The 16,108-nt window shown below is 37.2% G+C and overlaps 1 pseudogene; it reads right to left on the reverse strand.

Annotated features, from left to right (window-relative positions):
• Positions 1–1,533: 1,533 nt before the first annotated feature.
• LOC121307707 overlaps positions 1,534–16,108 on the reverse strand; it is a 51,163-nt pseudogene continuing 36,588 nt past the window's right edge.

A 16,108-nucleotide genomic window follows, 5' to 3' on the forward strand; every position in this document is an offset into this window, starting at 1 on the left:
TATGAAGTTAAGAAATATGAATATAAATGAATTATATTTTCTTTGGAGAAATACATTTTATTAAATACACTTATTCCCTGTGGACTTACATCATCCTTGAAAATAGTTTACAACAAGCCTGGGTTAATCATAGCAAAGAGTAATAAAAACACATAGAAGTATGGAAAACAAAACAAACCTGTAGGCTGGGGGCATTTCAAAAAGGTAAAATGTGGGCTTAATCAAACGTTTACCAAAAGTGTGAATACATAGTTAAGCAAATGAGATAGTTATCTATATTTTGAATGGGTAAAAAGAAAAAACTATGATGTACCTTTGGAATGATCACTGCTTGGGCCTGTTCCTTCTGCCACTGAACTCTAGCCAATACTCCAGTCAAAGTCATCGTTCATGTTTTGCTCTAGGAAGCATTGTGCTTCCCAGGACTCTGTATCAGCCATGTTACAATTGCAGGCACTAGGCATTGACAGAATGTCACCTAAAACAGGAAGAAAAAGGCAAACAAGTTTAAATCCAGTCCTGTTTCACACATACCCTTAAATCAAACCTGGACCAATTACAGTAGCTTAAGTCTGAATAATATTCAGATTTCAAACTTTAACATTCATATTGCAACTTACATTGATTTGCTGTGGAATGCACTCAGTCTCGGCAGCTCCCATTTCTGAAGCAAATTGATTAATGAAATGTTTTGGGAATATCAAGATAATTAGTATGCAGCAGGTCAGAAAAGAATAAATTGGACAAGTATCCCAGCCCCAGTTATATGCAACAACAATTGTTAGAGGGTAGCGTATTAACTTGAGGTTCCTGGAAAAAGTTTAAATATCTTTATCAGAAAATGTTTAAATATCTTTATCAGAAAAAGTTTAAATATCTTCATCAGAAAAAGTTTAAATATCTTTATCAGAATTTTGAAAACACTAAAATCCTACAACATTGCCTTACTTGCATATCTCTATATAGTATATTGCTATGTCCTTAGATACATAGTCTACACAACTGACCCTTTTTCATATTTGTGAAAAACATTGGAAAGAGCTTTAAGCTTTTACATATTAAGGAATTAACAAATTCATCCCTATGTGTAGAGCTAGCAGAGAATGTGCTGGCAAAGTAATTGTCTGAAAATTGGATTCTGTATTAAAAACATCTCTATAAACTTCAAATTGTTTATTTCTTCTGATATACATATGAATACAGCATTATAACCAATTATAACACACGCCCGTTTTAATTAGTGGTCCACAGTATCAGCACTAGGCAATTAATTCACTATTACATAATCCTATATAAAAAAGTATGTTAATTGGTTCACATGGGCTTTGGTTATGTTGTCATCTGATTGCCAATTATACAGCACTGCAATTATTTGCTTGGGCAACAAGGAAATGCTAACATGAAAACAACTTAAATGGGCCCAATTCACAAAGCTTATTTGATTCAAATACACTGAAGTTAGTTGTGTTGCTGATCTTTTTTTTTTTCTTTTTTTTTTTTAAACTTGGCAAATGCAAAGCATCTGGTTATACTTTCAAAATGAGACCCACACCACACTGCCCAACAAGCAATTATACCGTTCCACTAATGCACGCACTGCTGGGGTACTTACTGCAGTCAGTTTCATCCCATTCATCCTCACAGTCTGGCTTGGAGTCATAGATAAGGTGGGATTCAATACACTTTCCATTCTTACACACATAATCAGTGACCACAGGGCACAGCCCTGGCAGCTCCAGCTCCTGAAACAGAAATCACAAAGATCAATACTCCTTCATTTAATAAATATAAATGTGTCTCCTCTTAAAATTGCTTTCATATGAAAAATCAAGAGATCAAATCTTTTCATGATCTCTTTTAAACTTATTTTCTAACCATTGATCTAATATTATATAGAATAATTTGATTAAAGTAAATTGTTTGTTATTGGGAAGCTAAAAGGTTACTGAATACAGCTTGAGATCACATTACTATGTGCAACTGCTTTACAAATATTATTCCTTCAAAGAAAATATAAACAGCTTCACAAGCCAACTTGACATTTTGTGTGTCCCCAATTAAGCAACTGTGTTCATTAAAACATTAAACTGTTGCACTTTATCTGATATGAGCTCAGTTACAATGAAAGTGGGGTTTTGAACAAGTATAAAAAATACAATTTCTATACACTGGAGTCTATGAAGCGTGGCTGCAGAATATGCTCTGAGAACTGCAGCAGTGGTGAGATGAATATAAACACACAGCAATGTTTGAAAGAACCGTGACTGTGTAGTGCAGTTCTCATCTGAATGGCAGCCTCCCTAACAATGGGGTGCAATCAAACCCTTTAGAAACTTATTAAACAGGTATTTTTTTAGTGGTTATATTATTTACATGACAAGTTGTAGAAATCAATAACTGTATGCAGAATGATTACTTTCAGCAGCTTTATTTCAGCATATCATAATAACAAGATAGACACACTATGCATTCTTTTGTAATAAAAATAGGAGGCTTTGCATAAACTATGAACACACTGAGAAACTCGCCTACTTTCTCCCTTTAGGTCACTGAATAGTGTAATTACAGGTGTGCAGATAATCAGATTTTCAGAGTAATTCTCTTTAAGATGTTTTTTGTCGTTAGGTATTTAATGAAACCAAACAGCCAATTAACTTTTGCACTGGTTGATTTAAAAGCCCCATTGGAAGCTGATTTTCCGTTCACCTCGGAAGCTGATATTTTTCCTGCCATGTTGACGTTGTAAAGTGATCATGAAAATATGTTGTGAAAGTAGCAAATGCAACTGATTTGATACATATACATGACTTCCTTTAGAGCTACCTCTGTGCATTCTGGGCTAGATACTTCTTTGTCAGTTTTAAATCTTGACTTGCCCAGGACTAAAATCCCCAATTCACTGTTGAGATGATGCATTTACTGTATTAGGAAATTAGCAACATGAAGTCAAAATGATTTTATATCAAAAGGATAAAAGAACAGTAAGACAAACAATCACAGATAAAATACGAGTGGCTTTAGATTACAGCTGGCCCTATATTAAATCATACTGTCAGATTAGGACTGATTGGCACTCAATAATTGTGTAATCAAGGGCAGCTAAGGGAGCGCTTGGTTTCGTGCCGAGTAATAAACATGTTTTACTCCACTTAAAGAATCCCTAACAAGTTAAAACATCTTAAAGGGAATTATTCCTACCTTTTTTATGTAAATGTTTTGAAGAGAACTAAGTGGGCAGAGTCGGCTTTACGGAGTTACTGTATAATGTAATTAATGGCACTAAACATTAATAGTTTTTTAAATCCTCAAATTCTATCTTGTAAAACACATTATTGTAAGTAAGTAAAAGTTTGGGGGGGCTGGATTCACTGTCTGAGACAACCGTGCTTTGAAGCATTTTCTTGACTGAATATTGTGCTCTTCAACAAATTTATAGGTTAGATAAGCATACATCTGTAAAAGAAAGCAGTCCAAGCTGCTTTGAATTACTAGCCCAACCTCTACAAAGCCTCAGGATTGGGAAAAGTGATGATGCTACATAACAGTGGCTTGTTTAAGTCACTGAGTAACCGATCTGGATAATGAATTGTTTTTGCAGTTAGGATTATGGAAAAATAGAAGCCTTTTGTCCTACTGACACCAACTCAATGTGGAGTCTGTTTTACTGTTTATTTTTGTTGTCTGACTTCTGCGCTTTAAGACTTTGTACCTGACCTATGACGTTATGGCTGATGTAAAAACAAGCCATCACAAAGTAGAGAGGAATATTTTGGCAGTTCATATTTAGCTTGATGAGAAATACTTCTACAGGGACTGGGTCAACCTCTAGAAACACCTGCCATAATAAGGTGTAGGGTCACCACTGACAGTCATGGCAGCACAGATTTAACACCAGAACAATGCTCTGGAGGCATGCATGAGCTTCGTTATTACCACACGGAATTCCTTGAGGGAGGCTGGAGAGTAAATCTGCAGCCTTGGATATAGAATCACTTGCCAACCATGCATTACAATAGGAACTGAACCCCCATAGTCATAATAAAGTTGTAGCAATGCCTGTCACATGAACGTTTAAAGACAAAGATTTCACCTCTAGCAAATGTGTTCTGACTCGAATCTTTTTATTTTTATTTTTAACAATTGGCTAGCTGCACTCAAGAATGATCTGTAAATAAAAGTCTCCTTCCAAATAAGCCATCTCATTCTACATTCATTCTCATTTTTGAACCACACCTACTCAAGGTCACGGTACTTAGGTGGTCCGAAGGTGAAGCATTCCATAAAGTGTTTCTTGAAGACATGATTTCAATAATTTTATAGATCTGTCAGTTTTCAAATCTGGCATCGTATCTGCGTCGCTTCAGGTGTGTATGGTCATGTCGCTGTGAAAGTATCTTGTTGTCCGATGATAAAAAACATACCTGGCATGCAGTTAACAAATTCAATGTCACCTACAGCAGCTCCTCCTCCAAAGTCCTTGGCTCAAATTCCTTCAAATATCACTTCAAAGTTTCTCGTCTTCCTCACTGGCACCTCAGCCATGTTCCACTTGTCTCCTTGGTTTCCATTCATGTTCCACAGCTCTGTAAGACGTCTCTTTGTCTGAAAAACAACAACACTTAAAAGCATGAGCATAAGGTTTTAGAATTGCTTACATTGAAGTGCAATACAGGGAATGCTATAACATAACTGTTGTATACTGTGCTGTATATGCTTTGAATTTATAAACATGCATAATTTAAGGTGGCGATTGTAAATATTCATCGTTTTGGTTTTTTTTACAGCTACAGGCTATTTACCAGAGCCAACAGAAGATATCACAGCATTAATTGGAAACATGTCAAACATGTGTCCTTTCCTTTTTGCAAATCAAATGTCAGCATGCTCTTCTATTTTCTGGAGATTATTGTGTATTTATGTTGTTTCTTGTGTTAGTTATTGAGTTAGGTTTTGAACATACTGGCTTAAAACACTTATAACACTGAAATATGAGATTAGGCAGTTGTCAGTGCAATGACTGACAAAGAGGATGTGAAGTTACCTTTCTGTTAAGCAATTGTATCACTAAAGGGATATAGGCGAATTTTGCCATTTAGCATAAAAATGTTTATTCCTGTTAATGGAAGAAATGTGCTTAAATGCGTTAGAATTTTGCCTGGCATAAAAGTCAGATGCCGAGGTTTGATGGTTACAGAAGTCTGTCCATCTGCCATCCCCCAACATGTAATACCTAGTATCTGGCGATGACAAGAACTACACATACTGTACTGTACCACTAGCACGGAAATGTATGCCTGATTCCACTTTTTTCGAACCCTTATCTGATCCCAGATCGATTGTTTTTCCAATTTCAATTATTAATCAATGAATTATCAAAATGAATTATCCTAAGCCCACACAAACTTGAGTAGGGGGTTGGTGTTTTAAGGTGGGAGGTGACCAATTGCGGCCATGTGTGCATTGCACAAGTGAAGAGGTATATGTCACAGGTGGTTAAACCAGTGGACCTAGAGACATTTAAACACAATATTTACTTTTTCAAAATGACCCACACAAATGAATATATGTCAAGGAACCACTGTAGTTAAGGGTAAAGGGTCTGGCCAATTAAACAAGACAGCATGCTGGTAGAATCCAGGTCCATTCAGTATCCCTAAACTCATTATAGAAATGAGACTTCTATTTGAGGGTTTTATTCATTTCTCATACCTCATACTGCATGCCTTTAAAACACCTTTCCAATACAGAAAGATGAATATAATGAATTAACATAGATTAAAAAGCACAGATGTTACTAATATAACCCAGGTATCTTTATATCACATTATGGGAATCATAATCATTGAGAACTATTGTACAGCACTGTGTTGGTTAAAATATGAATCCAATATGCCAGAGAATCACATTTGAAAATGCTGTACCATACATTTTGTGGTAAAGAATACATGTTGTTGAGTAGACCAAGAATTGGGAATGCTATACTTTTTCAGTATTGTACTGAGTTGCATGGCTTAAATAATCTATTTTATGTTGACTTGACAAAAAATTCTGAAGAAAAGTGGTGTACAGAGGTCAGCTGTACTATATTTGGCAAAAAGGAAGAATGAAAAAAAGCATACTATAAGTTCCAACTGTAAAGAACATTAAATCCCACATAAACATGCCCGGTAAATGCAGCTGATGTAGCAGATATGCCTGTTATAAACCTTAACCCTATAGACACTCAGCATCTGGAATCAGAACGCTGTTTTCACCACAGGCCCACACAAACAAAACACTCTACACAAGCCTCCTGAGCAAAACTTAAAACATCACTGCATTTAATCAATTATTTCTTTGTGTTGTAGAACCATAATACCCCAAACATTGTACATCACTGTAAAAGAGACAACCTTAGCAAGCTTAATATGCTACACTGTTCCAGAAATCTCTCGACCCGCAGCAAAATAAAGCTGTTCAAATGGAAAATCAGCCTTTATAACTAATAGTGTTAATTTCCATAGTTGTCAAATCTCCTTCAATTGCTCCTCAGACTCAATTTCAAAGAAACCGCTTGCAAAACACATAAAAAAAAAATGAAATCCTACTGGGTAAATTTGCAATGACGGATTGATATACTCCCTTTCTGTATGGATGTTGATGTCAACCAATCTAAGCTTTCCATAAAGCTTTTATCGCCCAGGCTAGTGGTGTATTTGTGATCATCAAAGCAAGACACTTTAAAGTTAAAAGCATTGTGCTAAAATAAGTACATATGGAATTGGTTCACACTGTCCTATCAGCTGTTACCCATTTCCCAATGTGGCACCATCAGGAGAATAAAATAACAGATTCCATGCTGATGTCACGATTTGTTTTACAGTTATAAGGGTAAAACCACATGCTTGGTGCTGCAGTTTTGAAAAGCCTGTTACTCGCAGGACGTGGGCACTCTGAGTCCAACAACACGGCCTTCCAAGAACCTCTAACACCTTTCAAGTGGGATTTTGTCTACATGGGGTGGGTCACAGAATCACCTTTTCCCTGATGTGACACTTAGATTACTATCAAAACCAGTGCATCTCAAGATGTAGAAAAGTTCAGCTGCATTACATATTTTTAGCAACTTCATATCTTCCCCACAGGACTAGCCAGGGAGTATTAGAGTTACTGTATCAGGACACTCCTGGGATAAAGCAGCAGTGCTATTTCTAAACAGATGACTGGCCTACTTACAGTTATCTATTTTTAGCCATGAGGAAAAGGTGCTATTGAGTAACAGCTTTTTCTTGAGCAAAATGTTGTTTTTGGATCTTGTATTTACATTAACTTTAACGAGAATTTTAAAACAACGGTAAGTTAAAAAATAAACTGTAAACTGCTGTATTTTTTTTTTTTTTTAATTATTGCATTTCATCACTAGGCAGATCTTTGTAGGTTTTGAAGTTATGGTTTACTAGAATTTAGATTTTAAAATAGTCTTTGAAATGGCTATTTTTTTTTTGCTATTGCTTGTATATACATACACTGACATTATGTTTAATAACAGTTGTTGTTAATCCACTTATGTAGTTTGATACAGTGTACTGTATGACATGGTGTGTGACAGAAATACAACGATTCTTGGTTATAAATCTTCCTCCCCACCTGTGAGTGCACTAAGCAGCGAGAACAGAGTTCCGTGGACGGGCTGACAGTTCTTTCCCAGGGTTCAAGGGAAGTCGGCCAGACTGGAAGGGGGTGAGACTCCGTTGCAATAACGGATTGACCCGGAAGGGAAACGACGCGGCAGCCGCAGATTGGAGAGGTAGTTGCACTCGTTTACCAAGGGGTCATGTGTGACAGCATAAAAAGGGGACAGAGAATCGTAACCTGTTCCTTCATTTGGTTTGAGCTTTTAAACTGTAAGAACTGTGAGAGACGCTCTGAGAAATAAACTTTTGTGACTGTTTTTGTTTTTTGCCTGTAATTGTCTTGTTTTGTAAATTACTAGATGGCTAAACACGATTCCGGAGCTGTCGCCAAGGGCCAGCACCAACCCAAAACAGCACTGCATGATTGTCACTAATAAACTGTATCACCCACCACAAGCACTGCTGCACGCACCCAGGACTGGTGACCCTGTTAGTATTATTGTGGGGCAGATATTTGTGTTTATTGTTTGGGATTCACGTCACTCAATATACATTGTTAAGTATTGCCGGGGTTTTATTATTTGGTCACCAGACCTAGATATAATAAAATTCCTTTCCAACTGGATTATAACTCTCTTTATCTGTTTATCACGCACTGCTTCACTCCTGCACCTTTACCCACTTAACCACTTTACCACAAAGTGGTATCCACAAAAACATGGCAACTGGAATCAAGCCTAAATGAATGTGATACTAAAGTACAAAGTACAATGGCATCCTATCTGAACCAGGATAGGAATGAATTTATTGCTAAGCAAGGAACAGCTTCAACACCTAAAATGGGATTCTCCAAGGCAGCATATCTATGACATCAATGACATAGTGGGTGTCATATCAAACAAATGTACTCTTTGACTGGTGACAAATCCTTCACTGACAATCAGTGAAAGACATATATTGGCAGAACCTGTCAAAGATAAGACTTGTGGTGTGTCCTTTAAAGACCAAGTGAATGACTATTACAAAAGATTTATTACTAAGGCGCTTATTTACTAGCTAACTCCATTTCCACAAAGTCACCAAATCTGAACTATGCCAGGGAAAACCGATGAGAACTAGTTGGAAAGACAGGTTGCAAGCGAAATGAGTGAGGCACACAATTTATGAGAAAGAGGAACTGAGAATACATTTTATTTTATTAATTATGTGTTTGAACTCGCAGATAAATGTAAATAGTCATCTGAGTTTCTCAGCTAAATTTAAAAAAAGAAAGACAACCTTAAAGATTAAAGGAACCCTGTAGTGTTTAACTCTTCCACTGCAAAAAGAAAAAAGAAAATCAATTCTGGTATCATTTTCTTTACAAATAAATGACCAGCGTACTGCTTGCCCAGACGTTTGGTGTATATGCACCATGATAGCACAAGTGCATGCAGGGTTAACTGCTCTGCAATGGAATATAAGAAATGATTTAAATATACTGGGCCTCATTTACGAAAGGGCACTAAATGTAGCTGTAACAAGCTGTAACAAAGTGCCCGCCCCTGTGTATATTATCTGTTATGTGTTGCGTGTGGTGTGTTTAAATGTTGGTGTATAGACATTGGTACACGGGATATAAATGGGTCTGTGTAACACGAGTGTTTAAAAATGTATATGTGTATTTACGAGGATTTGCACAGCACTTCACATGCAGGTAAAATGTAATAATATGTGAGCACGGGGAATACTTCATTAGTTCACGTGCTGGGATTCAAGTGAATAATTAATTGGTAATTGAATCCCAGCACAATAATATATAGATGCACGTTGTCACATACTGGCGGTTGGGTGTTCGGTGAGCGGAGAACGGGATTGGAGACGGAGGAAATAAGTAAAGTAGTAATAATAATAACAAAGTATCTGCTCACCGTGTTTGTCAGTGTCTGTCTGTGCACCGTTTTGTTAAGTTTAGTCTGTTTTCGTTTGTCTATTTATTTTGGCGTAGAGTGCCGTGTCCTGTGTTTTTCGTGTTTGTGTAAACCTTTTATTTTGTATTAAACCGGCGCCAACAGGCGTCTTCATCACTTCATTTCATCCGTCCTGTGTTTTGTGTATTTCATTCCTTTTCCTGGTTCTGACGCCGCCCACTTCGGCCGTCTCTGTGACACATGCATATTAAGTAGTGAGCCTAAAGTGCACCATACACCTAAATTTACTGCCCCAATTACTAACACAGAACGCATTTAATTTATGTGCACACTATTTGACTAATTTACATACCAAAGTGTGCACACTACATATATTGTGAGCGATAATTTAATGCGCACGATATGTCAGAGACTTATCCGTGACCACCGTGATATAAGAAGCCTCAGCAGTCCAGGTGTATCTTTTGGTCAATGGCTTATTGTGAAAGGTGGCGGTGGCTTAAATTGACCAAAAATGAGCGATCAACAGACACAGCACTCAGCAGGGGACAGGCAGAGGCAATGCAAACTAAAACTGCATGCAGAGGAGTTACACGTTCTAGTGGAGGAGGCTGTTTTAAATTATAATAACTTCTTTGGTTCAGCCTCTTCTTAAGCTCCTGCTTCCAGAAAGCAGGCAATATGTGCAGCCATACAACAAAAGGTCAATGCCCTGGGTCACAGCCAAAGAGCCATGACATCTTAAAGAAAAACTGACTGAGATGAAAAGAAAAACTAAAGAGAAGACTGATGAGAACTGGTCTGCGGTGTGAATAAAGCTCATCTCATTATTCAGAGCGGGGTGCCTCATTTAAACACATTGTTGTGCATTATCATAACAAATCACATATTCATTCTGATTACCATAGTGTGGCACAGTAAAATCAGTGTGCGCCATAATATGCCCATTATTTTGCGTGACAATTAATAAAATTGCATTGCATAATGTGTAGTGCCCTTTTATAAAACGAGTTAATGATATGATGGCAGTGCTGGAAAGGTTGAATAAACCAATCAGTGTGCCTCAAGACACTCTCATGATGACGTCACAGTTCAGAAGACTGAACTACAGTGCCTATAGGAAGTATTCACACCCCCACCCCCCCTTGGACATTTTCAGAGTTTGTGGTGTTACAACCTGAAATCTTGATTCATTTAAATGAAATTTTTTTCCCTTTGATTTACACAACCTACAACACTTTGAAGAGGCAAAATAATTTTTATTGTGACACAACAGTTAATGAAAAAAAAAACTGAAATGTCTTGGTTAGATAAGTTTTCACCCCCCTGAGTCAACGCTTGGTAGAACCACCTTTGACAGCAATTACAGCTGTGAGTCTTTTGGGGTAAGTGTGTACCAGGTTTGCACATCTGGATCGTACAATATTGGCACATTCTTTTTGGCAAAATTGTTCAAGCTCTGTCAAGTTGGATGGGGATCATTGGTGGACAGCAATCTTCAAGTCTTGCCACAGATTCTCAATCGGATTCAAGTCAGGGCTTGTCCTCAAGGATTTGCCTGTATTTAACTCCATCCATTTTGCCCTCTACCCTGACAAAGTTCCCAGTCCCTGCCAATAAAAAGCATCCCCATAGCATGATGCTGCCACCACCATGCTTAACAGCAGGGATGGTGTTACCTGGGTGATGTGTGTTGTTGGGTTTGCGCCAAACATAATGCTTTGCATTTAGGCCAAATAGTTCAACTTTTCTTTCATCGGACCACAGAATCTTTTGCCACATTTTTTCTCCCACATTCTTTTTATACCCCTCCCCTGATCTGTGCCTTTCCACAACTTTATCCCAGAGCTGTTTTGAAAGCTCTTTGGTCTTCATGGTAGTATCTTTGCTTTGAATGCACTACCGATCTGTGGGACCTTACAGACAGGTGTATTTAATCTGAAATCATGTGAACCACTTTTATTGCACACAGATGGACTCCACTTAATTTATTGTGTGAATTCTGAAGGCACTTGGTTGCACCTGAGCTTATTTAGGAGTGTCATAGCAAAGGGGGTGAATACTTTTCTAATGAAGACCTTTCAGGTTTCTATTTTTTAATTGATTTGTTTTTTCAACCCATCACCCCACTTTTTCATACATTGAAAGTGTTGAGTAAGTTGTGTAAATCAAAGGAAATAAAATCCAATTTAAATGCATGAAGATTTCAGGTTGTAACACAACAAACTGTGAAAACATCCAAGGGGGGTGAATACTTCCAATAGGCACTGCATTTGAATTTAAGTTTGATGATGATGAGCAATCGGGTTACAAAACAGTACTGTATCTGAATGAATCACTAGCGGTGCCAAAAAGGTGTTCTTTTAAGCGACGTTCCTGTTCCTTTCTTCAGAGCATTTACAAGGGGAAAAATCAGTTTCACCACAAGGGTATTCTCTTAGGCGAAATGTTTTTTTAGGAGATGTTCCTGCTGTATTCTGAAATACAGGACTTTTACTTGCACATGTAGCGCTCAAAGTTAAATCTGATTATCTTTCCTTTCATTCATTATTAATTTAAGATTTTGGGACAGAGCATATTATTCACATTGTTTGTTGCACCCTCTTTGAATACCTTTTACTATATACAGTAACTGGTTTAACTTTGTTATTTATTTTCACTGTTAGAAATTATTATTAGTAGTAGTGCTATTATTCACTTGTTTATTCTGTGGGAGTGTAGAAGGGGAGGGTAGGTGATCAGGTGACAAATAATAGAGTTGAGGTTAAATTTCTGCTATAGCGCTCAAGATTTATGTGTTTTGCAGCACAACGAAAAACCTTGGGCCGGTACCAACAATGGTACTGGCTGAGCGATAATACAGTGTATGGAAACTGAAAAAAATATATAAACATAAATATAAATATTTTAGATGGAATTAAAAAACCCTAAATTAATCCCTGTTCTTGTGCACTGAATTTAGTTAATTTTTTGTTTACCGTAAAACTACAGCAAACCAAAATTATTTATTTTTTTGTCTTGGCTCTCCTTTTTATAACAAGACACTCTGCCGGGACACGCCCAACAGCCGGTCAAAGAATGCACCCGTCCAATCATTGGCTGGGATTCCCTGTGAACAAAACACTGCTGGCAGCGTATCACAGGTGCAGCATCTGGCTGTCTCCTGAAAAACACACAGGCACTCGAGAAGCCAGTGGTGGAACGCTGTCCCTGTTACAGGGAGAATGTATCACACTGTACTATTTTAAATAATGAAGCTGCACCACTAATATAGACACTTAATCCAGGGGCCCAATTATAATAGCTACTTAAAATAACTGTTAAAAACTTTGCTCAGCATCCTTCATTGTCAGCAGCATCTTGCAATGGTCTTCCTATGTACATAAAACCTGAAATTGAATAAGTGAATACTGAAATGCATCTATTCTTACACAGTGTAATACTGTGTGTCATTTTCCCATCCTGCAGGGGAATAGTGCTATGGCAATACATTATTGGTTAAACCAACTAAGAAAACTCAGCTACACTACTTTACAGAAATAAGGTTTGAAATAAATGATCTTGGTCTGTCTCCAAGTCTTAGTTTCAATCCCTGCACAAGATTTATTACTGCGGGGGTCCAATTTATCATGTGATTTTCTATGTGCTAACCTGACCAATATATTTAACCCAGCAAGGACTGTTTCTCAACACAACTTCAAAATTAGCCACACATCAGCCAGTTTCAGAAATACAAGTCTTTCTTAAAGAAGACGACCAACAATGAAAAAGAACTGTAATTATATATATAGGCCTATACTGTATATTTAAATAGCAATCACTGGAATAGTATATATGCAAGTTATCTTATTTGGGCCCATGTTTCAAACATATTGTTTGTGTTAAAACAAAAGGGATACACATTTAATGAACTTCAAGTTTAGAAGTCTATAATGTGCAAAAGCATTATTCAAAGCCAATCACTTGAATAGTTAATCCTCTATAACCAGAAATGTGCAAAAGCTGACATGAGGCAGACTGTAGTGATCAGACCTGGGATAAATAGTTATAAATATGGTTTGTGAAAGGTAACTATTATTTGAAAATATTTAAATATGAGTAAAGTAATTGAAATACTTGAGACTCTTCATAAATATATAACTGTAACATACAGCAGCTTAATTATTACCCTGCATTCTGAGCAGGATAAGCCTTGTCCTAGTTAACCACTCAGTTATCTTTTGGAAACTGCTATATTTCAATTAGATTTAATTTGATCATTTAATTGAAATAGTTGAATATTTTATTTCAGTAGGTAAATATCTGAAAACAATGAAATAATGTATTTTTAACAACTGGTTTAATGGCCTGTTTTGAAGTTATTGATATTTGGTACATAATTATACATTTAAGGTAATAATTAGGTTTTAGTTTTTGATTTTTCAGCAGTTGACTATTCAAAAACTAATATATATATATATGGTCTGGTAGTGATATGTAAATATGTTAGAAATGCATTCCTATCTGACACAGAAAAAATATATTACAGGACAATTCTTCGCATTAACAAATATTTGGATACAGGGTTAAAGTGATCGGTACTGAGAGAAACAGCAAACCAAAAGACATGTTACACACACACACACATGATATATTATATATATAATATATATATATATATATATATATATATATATATATATATATATACACACACACTGAACAAAAATATAAACGCAACACGTAAAGTGTTGGTCCCATGTTTCATGAGCTGAAATAAAAGATCCCAGAAATTTTCCATATGCACAAAAAGCTTATTTCTCTCTAATTTTGTGCACAAATTGGTTTACATCCCTGTTAGTGAACATTTCTCCTTTGCCAAGACAATCCATCCACCTGACAGATGTGGCATACAAAGAAGCTGATTAAGCAGCATGATTATTACACAGGTGCACCTTGTGCTGGGGACAATAAAAGGCCACTCTAAAATGTGCAGTTTTGGCACACAATACAATGCCACAGATGTCTCAAGTTTCGAGGGAGCATGCAATTGGCATACTGACTGCAGGAATGTCCACCTGAACTGTTGCCAGAGAATTGAATGTTCATTTCTCTTCCATAAGCCACCTCCAATGTCGTTTTAGAAAATTTGGCAGTACGTTCAATCGGCCTCACAACCGCAGACCACATGTAACCACGACAGCCCAGGACCTTCAGATCCGGCTTCTTCACCTGTGGGATCGTCTGAGACCAGCCATTCAGACAGCTGATGAAACTGTGGGTTTGCACAACCGAAGAATTTCTGCATAAAGTGTCAGAAACCGTCTCAGGGAAGCTCATCTGCGTGCTTGTCATCCTCACCAGGGTCTTGACCTGACTGCAGTTCGTCGTCATAACGGACTTCAGTGGGCAAATGCTCACCTTCGATGGCTACTGGCACGCTGGAGAAGTGTGCTCTTCACGGATGAATCCCGGTTTCAACTGTACCGGGCAGATGGCAGACAGCGTGTATGGAGTTGTGTGGGCTAGTGGTTTGCTGATGTCAACGTTGTGAACAGAGTGCCCCATGGTGGCAGTGGGGTTATGGTATGGGCAGGCATAAGCTACGAACAACAAACACAATTGCACTTTATCGATGGCAATTTGTCGCCAGGATCTGTACACAATTCCTGGAAGCTGAAAATGTCCCAGTTCGTCTACGGCCTGCATACTCACCAGACATGCCACCCATTGAGCATGTTTGGGATGCTTTGGATCGACGTGTACGACAGCGTGTTCCAGTGCCCGCCAATATCCAGCAACTTCGCACAGCCATTGAAGAGTAGTGGGACAACATTCCACAGGCCACAATCAACAGCCTGATCAACTCTATGCGAAGGAGATGTGTCGCGCTGCATGAAGCAAATGGTGGTCACACCAGATACTGACTGGTTTTCTCATCCACGCCCCTACGTTTTTTTAAGGTATCTGTGACCAACAGATGCATATCTGTAATCCCAGTCATGTGAAATCCATAGATTAGGGCCTAATGAATTTATTTCAATTGACTGATTTCCTTATATGAACTGTAACTCAGTAAAATCTTTAAAATTGTTGCATGTTGCGTTTATATTTTTGTTCAGTGTGTGTGTGTGTGTGTGTGTGTGTGTGTGTGTGTATATATATATATATATATAATTGCAGGTTCTTATATTAGAACCTGCAATTACTCATGCTGTTTGACCTTATTTAATTAGATTTTTATTTTTTTAAAGTCAGTGATGGAATAAATAAGGTTTTATATTAACAAAACGGGTATCTTCATGAATATAAAACTTGATTTAGTCAATCAAAACTCACTTTAAAAAACAGTTACAGCCTATATGTTTGTTTTCAACTTGTACTGCCTGACAAAATAAAATTTAAAAAATACCTAAAGTACAACTTGGGATAAGTTATTAAGATTAATACATTCATGGTCAGAAAATGAGGCGAAGCAAAAGGCACATCAAATTTAGAACACTAGTTATTAACGCATCATTATAGAACTAAATAATGAGAGATACAGAAACAAACCAAATGGATTGTCAAATAAATTTAAATAAAATCGATACAATTTGAAGAAAT

The sequence above is a fragment of the Polyodon spathula genome, chromosome 3, assembly GCF_017654505.1.
Source record: "Polyodon spathula isolate WHYD16114869_AA chromosome 3, ASM1765450v1, whole genome shotgun sequence".
NCBI classification, from domain to species: domain Eukaryota; kingdom Metazoa; phylum Chordata; class Actinopteri; order Acipenseriformes; family Polyodontidae; genus Polyodon; species Polyodon spathula.